This window comes from Marmota marmota, unplaced genomic scaffold, assembly GCF_001458135.2.
Source record: "Marmota marmota marmota unplaced genomic scaffold, marMar, whole genome shotgun sequence".
Taxonomy (NCBI): Eukaryota; Metazoa; Chordata; class Mammalia; order Rodentia; family Sciuridae; genus Marmota; species Marmota marmota.
This window is the reverse complement of record NW_026000229.1, coordinates 49,307,262-49,315,840: the sequence shown is the minus strand read 5'-3', so window position 1 is coordinate 49,315,840 and position 8,579 is coordinate 49,307,262.

Genomic DNA, 8,579 nt, shown 5'->3' with positions numbered 1-8,579 from the left:
AGAAAATACAACACTTCTTCCCTTTCAGTAGCACTCATGACATCTTAGGACTTCTGATCCCCACATTCTAGTCTTGAGAGTGATGAAAAGATGTATCTACAGGAAGAGAACCTGCCAGTAAGAGTATGTAGCTTTTTGCTGCCCTCCATGTTGGGGTTTTCACTATAAATTGATAACTTTGTTTTGCTAGATTTAATGCAAAAACCTCACAAGTTTAGCTGAATGTATGTCAACCCCAGAATAACATCCATGGCTCTCTTCTTCCTTCCTTCCTTCTTTCTTCTTGCAAAAAGAGCCCTGGTGAATTTGCTAAGGTAAGTATGTCCCTTTGGAAGTTTCTAGGGAAACACCTTGTCATGGGGAGGCTCTGACCCAGGAAACAGATTCAGGATTTGGCAGATGGAAGGAGATGCAAGACGCGGTTATGACTAGCATAGTAGACATGCTATATTCCGTGGTGGCCATTAGCCAGCCCCCAGCTTCAGCTTCAGCCCCCAGCCAGTTCCACTTTAGTCCTTCCCTTAGCCCATTTCCATAGACCCCACCCTTTTTTAAATGTATATTTATTTTTTAGTTGTAGGTGGACACACAATATCCTTATTTCATTTTTATGTGGTGTTGAGGATAGAACCCAGGGCCTCACACATGCTAGGTGAGCACTCTACCACTGAGCCACACCCCAGCCTTCCATATCCCCTTTTTTATATGAAGGCCAAAGGTGAAGTGCCAACTGGTTACATCCGGGGGGTGGGGTGCTCAAGCTCACAAGTTAATATTTAATGACCTTGAGTCTATATGCAGAATCAGAGTGGTTCTGGCCTTGACTAACCAAAACATAGCCAGTATCCAGCCCTAGCCACACACTAAAAACAAAACATAGCCACTGGAAGTCTCAGAGAGGGAGCTAACTACAGCCATTTTTTTGGCTGGCCCCAATACACCTTGAAACCCCTCTCCAAGTAACTGCACATTCTACTTTCCTTTGGACTTCTATAGCATATTTAGACAAAGAAAGCTGAGTATCTGTCACGAAAATAAGCTTTTGGTCGCTGTGTAATGGGTATCTTCTGTTAAACTATGGTGAAAGGAAATGGTATTTGAAAGCTTGGTGTGTTTACTTGGAATAATAAAAATTAAAACTTGGCAATTTTAGTGGGTCTTTTGGTTTTTCTGGCTCATGAAATTCAGAAGTTTCAAAGCCAGAGATCCATCCCTGTAAGTGACTGCCTAGATGATGCTGGAGTGGCTGCTGCATCCGTGGTTTGATTATTAATGTGTGCTTTCTTTAAATCTGCTGTCTGTAACTTCCACTCATGGCCATGGAGGTGCACTGCTCAACTCTCTTTTAGGAGAGTTGGCTATAGATGGTGACCCTCTCTATCTGCTGCCTCATTGGGTTCACCATGATGTTTGTGCCAAAGCCATGCTTCCCTGGAACTGCCCCTAGCAGTTGACTATTGTATTGGTTCTAAAGCTAGGCCATCCTGTACCAATATGGCACTCCTTAATAGCAGTCTTTGCTCAAGACCACCCTATACTGCAGGGGCTTAGATCCTGGGAAACATATTTGGGATTCGGGCAGGTAAAGGTAATGCAAGGTGCCGTTGGGATAGTAGACATGCTTTATTTGGAGGCAGTGACAACTTCCCAAGTCTTTCCATAGGCCTTTTTTATATACAAAGAATGTGGAGTGCCAACAGATTACATAAGTAAGCACATGCTCACAAGCAGATGTTTATGACCTTGAGTACATATGCTGAATCAGGGTGCTTATGACTACATACTAAAAACTTTGCTGGCCAGAAGTCCTGGTGAGGGAGCCTAACTATAGCCATCTTGGGCCTGCCCCACATCTCATCCACTTGATAGACGTTCTCAAGAGCAGTGCCATGTTCTAAGATTCTTCCTACCAACCCTCTTTCACAGATACCACACCTGCACTCCACTCTGAAGGTTCTCCCTACCCATTCTTACTTCTTTCTCATTTAACATTCACAGCAATTTCCCCAAATAAATGACTTTCATATCCAATTTCTTGGTATCTTCTTCAAAAATCTTCCTGAACTGACATTGGTTTAAAGTGACCCTGGAAACAGAACAAAGTATTACAAGTGCCACCTCTGCAACCATAAACAGGTTACTTCATCTATTTAATCGTCAATAAATTTGGGATAATGCTCACCACATAGGGTTGTGGTGAGACCTGAAGGGGTTAATATGTAAAGTGCCTCACAGTGCCTGGCATGGGTTAAATGGTAATGGCTTTTCCTCTACCTACTGTCACTGTGGAAAAACTAAATTGACTATTCAAACACTACTTTGATCTACCAGAATGCATCTTATATGTTAAAAAAAAAAAAGTGAAGATTTTCTTGAGAGTTGCATATGTTAAGGTACCCGGAAATTCCCTAGGTTTATAAGTGTGTGACGTCAAACAATCTAAGGTAAAATAAGTCAATACAAATTCTAATATCCAAAGATGGAAAACTGGGAGGAATGGGATTTAGGTGAGCTGGAAATGTAGCCAGGGAGGCAGGGAAACCTTTCATGGTTGGAAGGAAGTCAGCACAGGTGATTTTTCTGGACTCTGAACACAAGAAAGGTGCAAAGTCATGGACACAAGAGCAGGCCAGAAAGGTCATGACGTATAGGAGGAATTGACTAGTACAAGACTATTCTTAAATAACTGAAGAGAACTTATTTTGACACAAGGTTTCACTAAGTTGCTTAGGGCCTTACTAAGTTGCTGAGGCTGGCCTTGAACTTTGTATCCTCCTGTCTCAGCTTCTCGAGTCACTGGGATAATAGACATGTGCCACCATGCCTAGTACTTCATCATAAGTTGAAGAGCATCTGTAGTATTTCCTAAAGGGTGTGCACAGCTACAGGAAAGTAGTTTTTGTATTAAAAATATTTTTAAAAACGGGGCTGGGTTATTGATCAGTCATAACATGGCAAAACGTATAGTCGCTGTTCCTGAAAAGTGATCCAAATGCTACATCCAGAGATGATGAGAAATTCTTACAGAATTTTGTAATAGTATACATGTTGAGTTAAAGAAATTTCATAGTCATTAGAGTGCCACGAAGTTAATACTTGCAATCCAGATTGTTGTAGTTTACACTTTTTCTATAAATCAGGTGTGTACCATTTGTACTGAGAACACCACAGGAAGAATTATCCAAAGTCCATTGATTTTAAAATGTGTCTCGGTTTGTAAACTAATTATAGTAACTTTTTGCACATTTTTAGAAATTAATTGTATAGCAGTTTATGTATCTGCTCCTAGATACAGTGTGTAAATAAAACTTTCATTCACAAGAAAAAAAAATGGGGTGAGGTTGTGGTTCAGTGGCAGAGTGCTTGCCTCCCATGTGTGAAGCTCTGGGTTCGATTGTTAGCACTGCTTATAAATTTAAAAATATATATACATATATATATATATGAAAAGAATCATAATGTTTGTTTTCACAAGCTTATTAGGAGGTCTAAAATTAACTGGCATATTACTTGGCTCATAGTAAGTACCTGATAAATATCAATTTTCCCTCTTCTGCATAAATTAGGGTGTTTACTTTGATTAATGTACAGCTTGGGTCAACCTCGTATGGCAACCCTTGGAAGATAAGGTTTTTTGATACTGGAGATTGAACCCAGTAGTGCTCTACCACTGAGCTATATATACCCAGTGGCTTTTTTTTTTTTTTCTTTTTTAGGTTTTTATTTTGAGATAGGGTCTAAGTTGCTGAGGCTAGCCTTGAACTTGTGATCTTCCTGCCTTAGCCTCCCAAATCGCTGAAATTACAGGTGTGTGTCATCATGCCTGGCAGATAAGATCTCTTAAAGCCATGTAATTAGGCCTGGATGATGATGGCCAGAGCTTGACTCGGGACTCAAGGGGAGGAAGCAACTATGGAATTGGTGATGGTTGGGATGTGGGAAGACCAAATTAGCAGTCAATTCTGCTTAGATAGCAGCAGTGAGAGGCAGGCTGTGTAGGGCCAAGGGCCAGGGCTTAGGGAGACTAAATTTGAGTTCAGATCTCATTATAAAGAGCTCAGTGTGTTGGCAGGATCACAGATTCAGATAGAAAGCCAGTGTTTTGTTAGCCCAAGGCAGAATGGTAATTTCCTGTACCAATTTCTTGAATCCTTAGCACATTTTTACACCAATGGGATCATAGCCTACTAATCCAAACTCACATCAGTGCTGCTGGTTGGTACAGTGAAGACTGGCTGAGGGAAGCCTCCGGGAAGCACTGGGAATCTTGGGGATCTGTTTATATTTTTATTAAAGTTCTCACCACTCTGAGGATGATTTTCAAATGGACTCCTTAAGCCAAATTGTTATGGTTTGGATCTTGAATGTCATCCAGAGGCTTCTGTTAAAGGTTTGGTACCCAAGGCAACAGTGTTCAGAGGTAGGACTTTTAGGAAATGATTGGATCATGAGGGTTCCAACCTAATTTGTGGATTAATCCACTGATGGATTCATAATTTGATGGCATTATTGAGTGGAAATGTAGAAGGGAGGCCTAGGTGGAGGAAGTAGTCACTGGGGCTATGCCCTGGTAGGGTATATCTTGTGTCTGGTCCCTCCCCCCACCCCCACTCCTGTCTGCTCTCTGGTTGCCAGGAGCTGAGCAGCACCATACCCTTGTCAAGCTGTTCAGCCTCACCTCAGGCCCAGAGCAATGGAGACAGGCAACCATGAACTGAAACCTCTGACACTGTGACATGAAATAAACCTTTCCTCCTTTAGGTTGTTTTTCTAAGATATTTTGTCACAATGATGAAAAGTTGGCTAACACACCAGTTTGAAGTTAAACAGAATGCACAGTCTAAAGGCCATGAACAGCTGTGATTGATCTTCAGGAGCCAAATTGAAATGTGAATTGGATAAGTGTTAATTCTATGAAGGAAAAAAAAAAAATCGCCCCCTCCCCACTTTCTTCCACACTGGGAATCAAATCCAGAGCCGTGTGCAGGCCAGGCAAGCCCTCGACCACTGAGCTACACCCCAGCCTGAAAAAAAAAAAAAAAAATTAGTGTTGTGAAATATACAGATGCCTTTAACCATTCTTAGGTGTAATATAAATGGCATTCAGTACATTCTCAATGTTGTACAATTGCCACCACTGTCCATTTCCAAAATGTTTCCCTCATTCCAAACTGAAACAAGACCATGAAGCAGTGACTTCCCTGCTACTTTTCCTCTCAGTCCCTGAACACCACTATTCTATGAAGTTGACTTTTCTAGGAACCTCACATAAGTGGAATCACACAATATTTGTCCTTTTTTGACTGGACTTCTTTATTTAGCATAATGTCTTTGAAGTTGTAAAAAAATACTGATATAAATACATATTCTATATAAATATATATATCATTTATAAATATATAAATCTATTTGTTTATTTATCTCTAACACTGGCTCAGGGAGTGGAATGTAGAAGGTACTTAAAAAGTAAGACTGGGACTGGAGCTGGAGCTCAGTGGCAGAGCACTTAACCTAGCATGCATGAGGCACTAGGTTTGATCTTCAGCAGCACATAAAAATAAACAAATAAAATAAAGGCATTATGTCCATCTACAACTACAAAAAAAAATTTTTTTTAAAAGTAATACTAAATAATATACCATGAAAAAAATTTTTGAGTCAGCTTTCTCTGGAAAGGAGTTAGTTAAAAAGGGTTAATTATAATATTTCAAAAACTTATATGCATTTCTTTTTGACTGATTTCTAAACAACATAATCCAAGTCAATTAACTGGTACAGTTATTCAAATAAAATAAAAATATAAACGATGAACCACAATTTCAAACACAAATGCAGATGGCTTCTCACTTCTTAAAAATAAACAAATGTGTGAAGCAATAATTATAGTTTTTTTTTAACAGTAGAACATGTCATAATGTGTTATATAAACTTTCCAATAAATACAGTCAGAAGGTTAAATGTAAGCACTGCAAAACCGCTCCTATTTACAGGATTTATGTAGGTTACGATTGCAGAAGTGAAACTTTTGTATTTGTGGAACTTACGGAGAGATAACTTGCTCTCTGATTGGTATAAGGAAAAGAAAGTAAAAACCGCTTAACCTGGAAGTCATCAAATCCTAATTCTGATCTTGGCTATTGATTCAAGAATTGCCTATATCATTTTTTCAACTGAAAGTACAATGGAAACAAATCTACAGGGTTAAATAGTTAAGATGCAAAAATTACAATCTAAAATCATATTTTTATAACTTAACCAAAGATCAGCATTACTTTTCCCAATATTTTTTAAACAGCAACTTCTGTTTAAATTGTTATGGGATGTTATGAAAACATCCCATAATTCCTAGTATGAGCAACTTTCTCCTAACCAGGCACTACTGTTGTACAGGATACATTGGATAATGATTAACCCCTGTATTAGTCTGTTATTGTAATAAATACCTAAGACAATAACTCATTAACAAATAAAGTTTATTTGGCTCACAGTTTTGAAGGTAACAGTCCATGATTGACTGACCTCTGTTGCTTTGGGCCTATGGTGAAGTAGCCTGGCAGAAACATGTGAGAGCAACCATTCACTTCTCACCCAGGAAGTGAAAGAATGGAAGAGGAAGATGCTGGAGTCCCCCCATCCCCTTCAAGGGCACACCCCTAATGATGTGAAGATCTCCCATTTAGCCCCATATCTTAAAGCTTCTATACCATTCTGGAGGCAGGCATGGTGACCCTTGCCTATAATCCCAAAGACTCAGGAGGCTGAGGCAGGAAGATCACAAGTTGGAGGCTGGCCTAGCAACTTAGCAAGGCCCTGTCTCAAAATAACAAATAAATAAAATAAGAAGGTCAGGGGCTGTAGCTGAGTTGTAAAACAACCCTGGGCTTAATTCCTAGTATCAAAAAAAAAAAAAAATCTTCTGTAACTTTCTAATAGCACATGCTGGGGACCAAGGCTTTACCACATGGGCCTTTGTGGAGTACTTAAGATCCAAACTAGAGCAATCTCATATTTTCCACATTTTTGAGATGTTCAGAAAATTTATGAGAAACTGCCTCATTCTATATTTAAATCTTATGGCAAGATTTCTCAGAGTCTTTGTTATGCTAATGTTCGGTGTGAGTCTTTTGAAGAGGCCAATACATGACAGTTTCCTAAGCTTTCTTAAATCCAGAACCTATATTTCACAGGTCTTCTTGTACTGCTAGTGTTGCCTGGGATATATTTTGTGAAATGCTGGGTCCAAAAATAGCTTAGAGAAAAATAATAAAAATGATAAAAGGATTTGGAAATTGTATTTATAACTCCATGTTGAGTAGTCATGTGTTTTTCAGGCAATTTAGAAGGTGACTAGACATTGGCGTTCAGGGCTTTGGGCAAAAACAAAACAAAACTTGGTTCAAATTCCAATTCCACCACCTAGTGGCTGTGTGTTATGGGCTAATTGTTTAATGTCATTTTGTCTCAGTTTTCTGTCTATCTTAGTAAATTGTGCCAGGATGATATGAGATAATAACTAATTGTATTGATTGAAATCCAGCTGGGAGATAGTAATTATTTATCAGAAATTATTAATAAAAAGAGTTGTTAACTGAAAAGTGGAATGGAAATCACAGAGGTATAATAGAGAGAACAATTGCAGGAAGCAACTACCACCTACAGGGCTGAGGAAACAAAGTGAAGCTGAACTTAGAAAAATTTAGACATTTGGAGGAAGGGCCCCCACAGCACTGAAACTCAGACCTCTGCTGGACTGCAGCTGGGGTCCTGAATCAGGGTGAGGAAGCAGGTTTGGCAAATGTTGGAAGAACTATAATCTTGAACAAAAGTTGCTCTTGGAATAAGTGAGACCTGGGATGATGGTCACAGGAACAGGAAGCAATCAGGAAATCCACAGAAAACAAACGGGAAGGAGAAATCCCTTCTTCCCTATCTTAATTCCTTCTATTGCTCTGATTGGCGAAGCCTAAGGGAGTCCTAACCTCAGCACCACAAAGCAGGGATAGAAGGGTAGGTTTGGAGTTGAGAGACAAAAACTTAATTGCTGGCAATAATACAAAGCATTTACAGCAGAGAAAGATACATACTAGCTGTTCCTTCTCCTCCTAACCTGCTGACTCAGTCCTGTGCTTGGTACATATCTGCAGAATTTCTGTAGGATCTAGCTATGACAAACATAGAAGATATTAACTGCCTGAAGTTTCAATGACTTAAATAAAACAAACAAGGTAGGCTTAACAGTGCACCTCACTCTTACAATGTTTAAGATCGAACTCTTGATTCATCAACTCCTGTCCCCAAACACCTTCTTCCCTCAGATTTTTAAAAGTGCAACTCAGACAAGGTTACCTCCTTGCTTTAACTCTGATGTCTTCTCACTGCACAGACAACAATGCTCACTTCTGCCCATGGCCAGTAAGGCCTGCTTGCCCTCTGTCAAACTCCGCCCATGCTGCTCCTCCTTGTTCATTCAGTTCCAATCACAGGCCTCTTCTCAGTTCTTCTTACAACCCCAGCTCTATCTCCTATTTGGTCATTGAACTTTCTGGTCCTTCCACCCAAAATGCTGTATCCAGACTCTT